Here is a 9,767-nt window from a genome sequence, read left to right on the forward strand (position 1 = left end):
TAAACCATTACCATGTGGTGCAGCAGTGCTTCAAAACGTATTCATCAAATGCAATGAATGTCCCATGATGATGAAAGAGAATGTTGATGAGGGAGGAGTAAGATGAGGGGGGTGGGGGTATATGGGGATCTCTTATACTTTCTGAATGTAACATATTTTAAAAAAGAGAGAAAAAATAAAAAATTAAAAAAATAAAATAAATGGCTTAAATATCCCAGTGAAAGGGCAGAAATCAGAACAATATATAAAAAAGCATGACAACTATATTCTGCTTACGAGACACATCTTAAATTCAAAGACATGAGGGGTTAAATGTGAAAAAAATGGAAAGTATGCCATGAATATATTAAGCAAAACAGAGTAAGAACGGTTAAATTATCATCAAACAAAACAAAGTCAAATACTTTCAGAAGGAACAATGGAAGACCCTATATATTGAAAAAAGAGTCAATTATAAAAATATGTGTACATAATCTTGAGGCACAAAATATAAGAAGCAAACATTCACAGATGTGATGTGAGAAATAGGTGGGGCTGTATTAATAGAAGTAGATTTCAATATACCACTTTCAATATTGGCTAGCATTTTCAAACTGAAGGTGCAAAAGGAAATGGAGGACTGGAATGAACCTGTGTACCAACTAGCCCTAGCAGTCCTATATAGATGTTTATAACTGAAAGAGAGAGTATGTATGTGCAAGAAATATGTAACACATCTGTTTGAAAGCAATAGAGTACAAATTCTTCTCAAGTGCACAAGGATTATATCCCAGATTAGGCTATATGTTATACCACAAAACAAGTCTCAATAAATTTTGAAAGATCAAAATCATATAAAATATTATATCTAACCACAATGAAATGCCATTAAACTTCAGTAACTAGAGAACTGGAAAATTCACAAATATGGGGGAGTTAAGCAATACACTCTTCAAGACCCAATGGGTCAAAGAAGTCATGAGGAAATCTGGAAATATCTAGAGATGAATGAAAATAAAAACACAAAATGTCCAAACTTATGACAAATATTAGATAAGCTGACAAAAAAGGAGAGGATGCAAATAATAAAAATCATTTGCATTGAAAAGAGGGAATATTACTGCTGAACTTACAGAAATAAAAAGGATTATAAGAGCATATTAAAATCACCGTAGGGGAAGTGGACTTGGCCCAATGGTTAGGGCATCTGCCTACCACATTATTCAGCTGTAAGAAATAAATTCTTGATCCATGGGACATGATGATCATTGAGGACATTATGTTGAATGAAACAAAGATGCGAAAGGACAAATATTATAAAATCTCACCAACAGGAATTAAATATGATGAGCAAACTCATGAAGTTAATGGCTAGAATATAGGTCACCAGAAGATAGACTGAGGTTTAAATGTGCAGGATTTATAATATGGCTGATTGTTAATGTTTGAAAATGGAGAGGTGACGATAGCACATTATCGTGATTATAATTCACAGTCCTAACACGTGGGTCGGTGTGGGTGGTTGAAAGGGAAAGTTTAGGTTTGTGTATACCACTAGAAGGAAAGCTAGAAGATGAAGTATGAGACTGTATAAGCAAAGTGAATCCTGTGTGTAGATAATGTGTGTGATCAATAGTATAAATATAAGAGTATTCTTCCCTGAATCAAAACAAATGTATGTTATATCAAAAGATGTTAAAAAATAGGGTGGTAATTGGGTGGAAATACACCAAAACAAACTTGAACTGTAGAGAATAGTAATACATTAATATTTTCCCATCAATGGCTAAAAATAAATTAAGCTAAGTGAAAGAAATCAGACACAAAGTACTATATATCGTCAGACTCCACTCATCTAAAATGTGAATATAGGGAAGTGGACTTGGCCCAATGCATAGGGCGTCTGTCTACCACATGGGAGGTCCGCAGTTCAAATCCCGGGCCTCCTTGACCTGTGTGGAGCTGGCCCATGCAGAGTGCTCATGTGCACAAGTCGTGCCCTGCCACACAGGGGTGTCGTGCACATAGGGGAGGCCCATGTGCAAGGAGCACACCCCATAAGGAGAGCTGCCCAGTGCAAAAGAAAGTTCAGCCTGCCCAGGAATGGCACTGCAAACACGGAGAGCTGATGGAGCAAGATGATGCAACAAAAAGAGACACAGATTCTCACACCCCTGACAACAACAGAAGCAGCCAAAAGAACACACAGCAAATGGACACAGAGAACAGACAACTGGGGTGGGGTGGGGGAAGGGGAGATAAATAAATAAAAAATAAATCTTTTTAAAAAAGTGAATATAAATAGGTTTATAGAGATGGAATTAGATTAATAGTTATATATGGTGGGGAAGGCAGAGGAATTGAGTGGTGACTGCTAAGGGGTAGGGTTTTTTTTTTTTCTTTTGAGTTATGAAAATGCTCTAAAATTGACTACAGAGATAAATGCACAATGCTGGGGTTGTACAAAAAGTCATTTATGTACACTTTAGTTGGACTGGATAGTATGTGAATTTATCTTAATAAACTTGCTTAGAGAAAAAAAAAATTCCCAATGCAGTAAAGTCTAAGGAAGTGAGGCTTCACTCATGATTTAAGTGGAATTTCTCAAGAAAATATACATATAGCCAACAGCACATGAAAAGATACACAACATCACTGGTTATCCGAGAAATGCCCATCAAAACCACAATGAGATACCAATTAACATTCACGATTTTGTTAGCTAAAAAAAAAAGTAAATGTTGGTGAAGATACACAGAAATAGGAATCCTAATATTACTAGAGGCATTGTAAAAGGAGACCCAGCAATCCCACTTCTTGGTGTATGCGCAAAAGAACCGAATGCAGCGACTCAGATAGTTATTGGTACACCAATATTTATAGCAGCATTGTTCCAAGTAGACAAATGGTAGAAGCAACACAAGTGTCCATTAGCAGGTGAATCAATAAACAAAAAGTGGTATGCACACATTGGAATAATATTCAGTCATAAAAGTGGAGGATGTCACGATGCATACTACAACATGCACGAACCTTGAAGACATAATGTTTTGGAAAATAACCCAGACACAAAATGACAAATATTGTCTAATCTTTGTTTATATGAAATAATGAGAAGAAGGACATTTCATAGAGGCAGGTCAATTTTATGTTATCAAAGGCTGGAGGGGAGAAGAGAGAGGTGGTACTATTTAATGGGGACAGAGTTTCTGTTTGAGGTAATGAACAATTTGGGGAACTGGATACTGGTGGTAAGTACAACATCATGAGCATAATTCAGCTCACTGAATTGTCCCCTTGAAAGTGCTGAAATGGGAAATTATGAGTAATATATATGGAACCACAAGAACATGTTTGAAAAAAGAAATATTAGCAGCTTACAATCATGAGAATGGATATTAAAAATATCAGCAAAGATGGAGAAAATCAGAGAGCCCTGTATATTGCTGATAGGAATAAAAAATGATGCAACACACACTGTGGAAAACAGTTTGGAGAAAACAGAATTGTCACATGACCTGCCATATACCTAAAAGAATGGAAGAGGAGGAACTCGAACAGATAGTTTTACACCACTGCTCACAGCAGCATTTTTATAATAGCCAAAAGATGGATGGAACCCGAGTATCCATTCACAGGTAAGTGGATAAAAAATGTGATATATACATACAATGGAATATTATTCAGTTGTAAAAAGAATGTAGTCCTGATACATGCTACAACATGAATGAACTAGAAGACATCACACTGAGTGAAAATGTCAGACACACAGACATATTGCATAAGCTCACTCATTTGAAACAAATAGAATAGGCAAATTCAGAGACAAAGTAGATTACAGCTTACCTGGTGCAGTACAGAGGGGCAAGAAGAGTTAACACAGAATGGACACAGGGTTTCTGTTTACAGGATAGGAAAGTTCTGGTAATGGATGGTAGTGACCTTAGCACAGGGTCAGTGTAATTAATCCCACCGAATGGTATGTGAGATTGGTTGAGGTAGTTAAGTATACGTTGTAGATGTTTCCACAATTTAAGAAAAGAGCAACTAAAGCCATGGACAATTCAGTGCAATATATGATCCTAGACGAGATCTAATAATGGAGGAAAAAAGACTCAGAGACATTATTGGGACATAGTAAAAAATTGGAATAGAGACTTATAGCAATATTAAACATTTTAAATCTAACAGTACATAAGGCAGTTACATTAGTGAAGATTCTAGTTCTTAGGAAATGTACATGGAATATTGTGTTCAAGGAGCAAGGTGTATCTGCCTACCCTTAAACACCTAGGAGGGAGGGAGGAAGGGAGGGAGAAGGAAGGAAGAGGAAAGGAACTGCAAATGTGGCAAAATATTAAAAACAGTGTATCTGGGTATGAGAAGCAGGAATGTATGTCGTTATTCTTTATTTCTGCAATCGTCCTATAAGTTAGAAATTATTTTGATAATGTTTAAAATAGAGAAAAACAGAAATGAGAAGGGCATTATAATGGTCCACTACAAAGTTTCAATTAAAAACATTGACCAAAAATATATGTAAAATACAAGTGTCAATTTTAATTCTTTTGTTGTGCATAATTTGGTATATTGTGGCAGTCTCTGCTCTATTTAGTTAATACCTTTTCAGTAATTACTTCAGTGAAGCAAAGTTTGGCATATATAAACAATGATACAACCATTTATTGCCTGTAAGAGACCCACTTGATTTTTTTTAGGAGGTACCAGGAATTGAACCTGGGACCTCATACACGGGAAGCAGGTGCTCAAACACTAAGCTACGCCCACTCCCCAAGACCCATTTTATTTTTTATAATGTACTTTTATTTTTAAAAGATATGTATATCACACAAAATGTTATATTAAAAAATACAGGATGTTCCTACATGCCCCACTCCACACACCCCCTACTCCTCTCACATCAACAACTTCTTTCATTAGTGTGGCACGTTCATTTCATTTGATGAATACATTTTGGAGCACTGCTACGCAGCATGGATTATAGTTTACGTTGTCGTTTACACTCTCTCCCAGTCCATTCAGTAGGTTATGTCAGGATAATGGCCTGCTTTGTCTCAATAATATCATACAAGATGACTCCAAATCCCAAAAACGCCCCCATATCACAAACTCCTTTAACCTCACTCTGTGTTCAGCAACTCCAATGGCCATTGTCTCCATATCAATGATACAATTCAGCACATTTTTAGAGTCTCAATAATTTTATAGTAAAATACAGTAAGTCTACTCTAATCCATATTTTACTCCTACATCCTGAGGGCCTTGGGAAGGTGATGCCCACTCCACGTCTCAACTGAGAAGGAGCTTCGATCTCACATGGCTGGTGGATGGGACTTTTGTGCCCACAGCTGTAGATTCTCTTGGTTCCCTGGTGTGGTGGTCGTCCATCCTCACTTCCCTGTCAGCTGACCTGGGTAAATCCAATGAATTGGAGAGGAGGTGTTGCAACACCTCTGAGGCTCAGGACCCAGCTTGCACATGGACAGCCCAAAGATTCAAGTCTCCTGGGCATACACCAACCCCAGCACCAACCAGAGGTTCAACATGAGGCACAGAGGACGCACGTGTAGAGAAGTCACATCAGAATCCAACTTCATCACACTCAGGAGCACAAAATCCAAAGATGGGCCCAAAGGCAAGGAACTGAACTCCGGAGCCACCTGCCATGACCATAGGACCTGGGTGTTCTGTAATCCTCAAAGCACCACCACTTGGGTTTGTATCTACTTTGGCTGTCTCTGAGACCCTGCTGAGACATGCGTAAGCATGACCCCTCTGATGACCTCCCAACACATTTAAGTCTCTTAAGATTATGAACTCAAATGTCTTTATCATTTCCCCCTTTTATTCAGGGTCTTTTTCTAGTAGCTTCGCAAGCCATGCTTGGTAGTAATCCTCAGTGCCAGGGAGGCTTATCCCCATGAGTCATGTCCCATGCTGGGACATGAGTTTTGTTGAGTTTGGCTTAGAGAGTGGCCCCATTTGTGCAACATGGAGGCTCTCTTAGGCACCCTGCAAAACCAGGCCAAGTTGAAATTATAAGCACAATAGGCACATTAAGCATAGTCATCAGTATTGAGGGCTCATCATTGGGCCATCCTTCTTCACTGGTCATTGCCCTTGCACTTGGTTGCTTTCCCATTGGGGAATGTGACAGAGCTCCCCAGGAAGGGAATCCTACACTCCCTCAGTTGTGTGAGTCTCTACCCACTCTGTCAATATCCAACGAACATCCAAACACATCTATATACCCTATATGCATGCCCAGGTGAACTCTTCTCCATGCACCCCCATCAATGACACCCCACATCAATGCTCCTCCCCTGCCATAGTTGAATCCTGTTGTGATCCAAAACTTTTTAAAAAATTAAGTCTAATATATTGCCAAATTCAATAACAGAAAAATGAGGTAGTAATGACAGGTTTAAATATTAGAAATAAAATACATAATTTATAAAAACTAAAGTGAAAAACCACTGAAGTATACCTGGCCCCCAGAGCCACTTTAGAACCAAAGGCCCAGAGATGTTGAAAGTGAGAAAGTTGGCAACAGTACTGAAATATGGCATGCAGATAATAACAAAAAGAAAGTTAGGCTCACTTGAGTTATAGACAAAATTAAAACAAACATGTCTACAAAAAAACAAAGCATTTATATATTCATAAAAGGGTCAATATCAAGAACATACAATAACTAAAAACATACATACATGGAACAACAGAGCACTTAAACATAGAGAGGAAAAAATGACATATTTTAAGTGAGAAATAGATCTATCATAATAGTTGGAGAATTTAATTTTCCACTTTCACAAATGGATAGAAAAACTAGACAGACAATCATTAAGGATAGAGAGGACTTGAACAACTCTATAAGCCAACTAGATCCCCCAGAATATATTCTTCTCAAGTTCACATGGAACATTTCTAGAATAGACCATATGTTACCCCACAACATATATAAAAACACTGAAACATGAAGTATCTTCTCTTACCAAAGTAGAATGAAACTAGAAATCAAAAATAGAAGGTAAATTAGAAAGTTTCACAGTGTGTGGAAACTCAACAGCACACAGGAATCTATGGTTCACAAATGAAATCATGAGACGAATTAGACAACACCTTGAGAGAAACAGAAATGAATACACAAAATATCAAATCTTAAAAGATGCACTGAAAACATTAACAGAGAAATTTATAGCAAAAAACAACTTTATTTAGAAAGAATACCATCTCAAATCCATAACATAATTTTATATCTTAAGGAAATACACAAAGAAGAGCAAACTAAATCCAAAGCTGGAAATAAAGATTAGAGCGGAGATGAATGAAACAATAGAAAAATAGAATCAACACAACTAAAAGTTAGTTCTGCGAAAAGATCAACAAATAAGAAAATCCTTTAGGTAGATGGTTGAGAATAAAGAAAAGAACAATCTATACACTAAAGTGAGTAATCAAAGTGGTGACATTTCTAAAATGGGTTTTAAAAGTCCAAACAAGCAATTGTGCCTGAACAGATATCTTTGACAACATGGACTGATTCCTAGAAATGCATCTTACCTTCTTTGTAATATTTGTTCTTAAAAATTCACTGCTCTGAAAAAAAAACACATTTGGGGTATATTTTTTTAAAACATACTTTAGGTAATCATGTACTGTAGTTTTTAAATAACCCCTATTTTTATGTTACCCTTTTTCTTTCCATCTGGCCATTCCTCAACATTCTTAAGGGAGGATGTTGGGTATATGGACCATGACCTAAACCTTCTTTGAAGACACAATGAAAAAAAAAAAGACACTGAGGAAGAAATGTAAGAAATTACCACTGTACATACAGGACAAGAGTTATCACAGTGATGAAAGGGAAAACATTACAAATAAATTATTTTTAATATTTTTCATTTTAATACCTCCATTTTTTTTTTACTTTTAGTTTTAGTTTTGATAAATGATTATAGATTTTATTTATGTTTAAACCTATCATTACTACCTCATTTTCCTATTAATCAATTGGCAATATACTTGGTTCCAGTTTTTAAGAAGTTTTGGATCACAGAAGTGTTACAACTATGGCAAGGGAGGAGCACTGGTGTGGGTTGTTCAGTGATGGGAGATAAATGACAGGAAGTTCACCTGGGCATACATATAAGGTATATAAATATGTTCAAATGTTCATGGGGCATTGCCACATTGGGTAGAGATGCACACAAATGAAAGAATACTGAACTCCCATCCTGGGGATTTCCACCACATTCTCTAATGGAACAGCAACAATCCCCCAAATACAGGGCCAATGACCACTGAAAAAGGATGGTCACTTTCAAACTGAAAGTAAAGAGAAAATTAAGGAATTTGAAAAAGACTCATCATGATTTCAAATATTATCACACCCCGCTCACTTGGTAGGTGCCACTGCAGCCACCAGTAAGGAACTGGGAGAGGATGGTGGCCTGTGAGGCTGGTCGGCTTGGGTTTAGGTCTCCTTGCAGTTCTCAGATATTAAGCTGGTTGCCAAGTGTGGGAGAAGCAGCAGCAGAGGCAGAGGCTCTGCTGCATCACTCTCCTCTCCCTTACCTTGGACTGGGGAAGGCCAGATGACCCAGGTGGCTGGAGGGGAGTATGCTGCCCTAGAATGGGAATTCTCTACACCAGGATATGGAGGCTGTTCAATGACTAGGAGCACAAAGTTATCATTGCTGGACTGGATAATGCAGAGAAAATTATCATCCTTTATCAATTTTCTAGGAATGAAACTGGGCATACTTCCCCTACAAGAGGAAGTGTAGGAAGCAATGTAGAAGACATAGTGCATTAGGACCTAAAAAAAGGTGGTGTGCTGATTTTTGCTAATAAACAAGATGTTAAAGAATGTATGACTAAAGCAGAAATCTCCCAGTTTTTGAAACTAACTTCTATTAAAGGTCACTAATGACATAGCTAAGCATGCTGTGCTGCTACTGGCTAGGGATTGTGCCACGGACCTGAATGTATGATGTGAAAAGGTAAGATTAGATGATCTCTACTAACCTCTTTTCATAGACTTTACTTGAAAGCTGCAAAAATTAATGGCTTGGATACATTTATAATAAACTCATTGAAACTTTTTTGATACAAAAACAAAGATGAAATCTTATCTTCCAATTTGCTTTCTCCTTAATTCCTTTCAAAGTAAGGTCTTAAAGCTGTGACTGACATTTTTCTCACAATGAATCCTCTCAGGACCCTGGGTAGCCTGTGGTAAGTACAAAGACACAGGAAAACCATTAACTTGAAGTACTCTGCTTTCAGTAAAAACCTCCCTAATTGCATGTTCTCTTCTTGTTCTAAGTCAAAATACAAATCAGCACAAATACTCAGTTGCCAATATTTTAAAAGTGTAATGTTTCTCATGAAAAGTATTTTTCATAAGGTTGTATATGTATTGCATATACATCAAGTGCAAGTTAATGGCTTTGATTTATGTTCTAAACAAAAGTGATTAAGTAGCACAAGAATTAGAAATATCCTTACTTGTTTTTTTTTTTATTTTTTTTATTTTTTTTATTGACTTTGTAATAATATTACATTAAAAATATATATGTGAGGTCCCATTCAACCCCACCCCCCCACCCCACCTCTCCCCCCCCCCCCCAGCAACACTCGTTCCCATCATCATGACACATCCATTGGATTTGGTAAGTACATCTTTGGGCACCTCTGCACCTCATAGTCAATGGTCCACATCATGGCCCATACTCTCCTCCATTCCATCCAGTGGGCCCTGT

This window comes from Dasypus novemcinctus, chromosome Y (genome assembly GCF_030445035.2).
Source record: "Dasypus novemcinctus isolate mDasNov1 chromosome Y, mDasNov1.1.hap2, whole genome shotgun sequence".
Taxonomy (NCBI): Eukaryota; Metazoa; Chordata; class Mammalia; order Cingulata; family Dasypodidae; genus Dasypus; species Dasypus novemcinctus.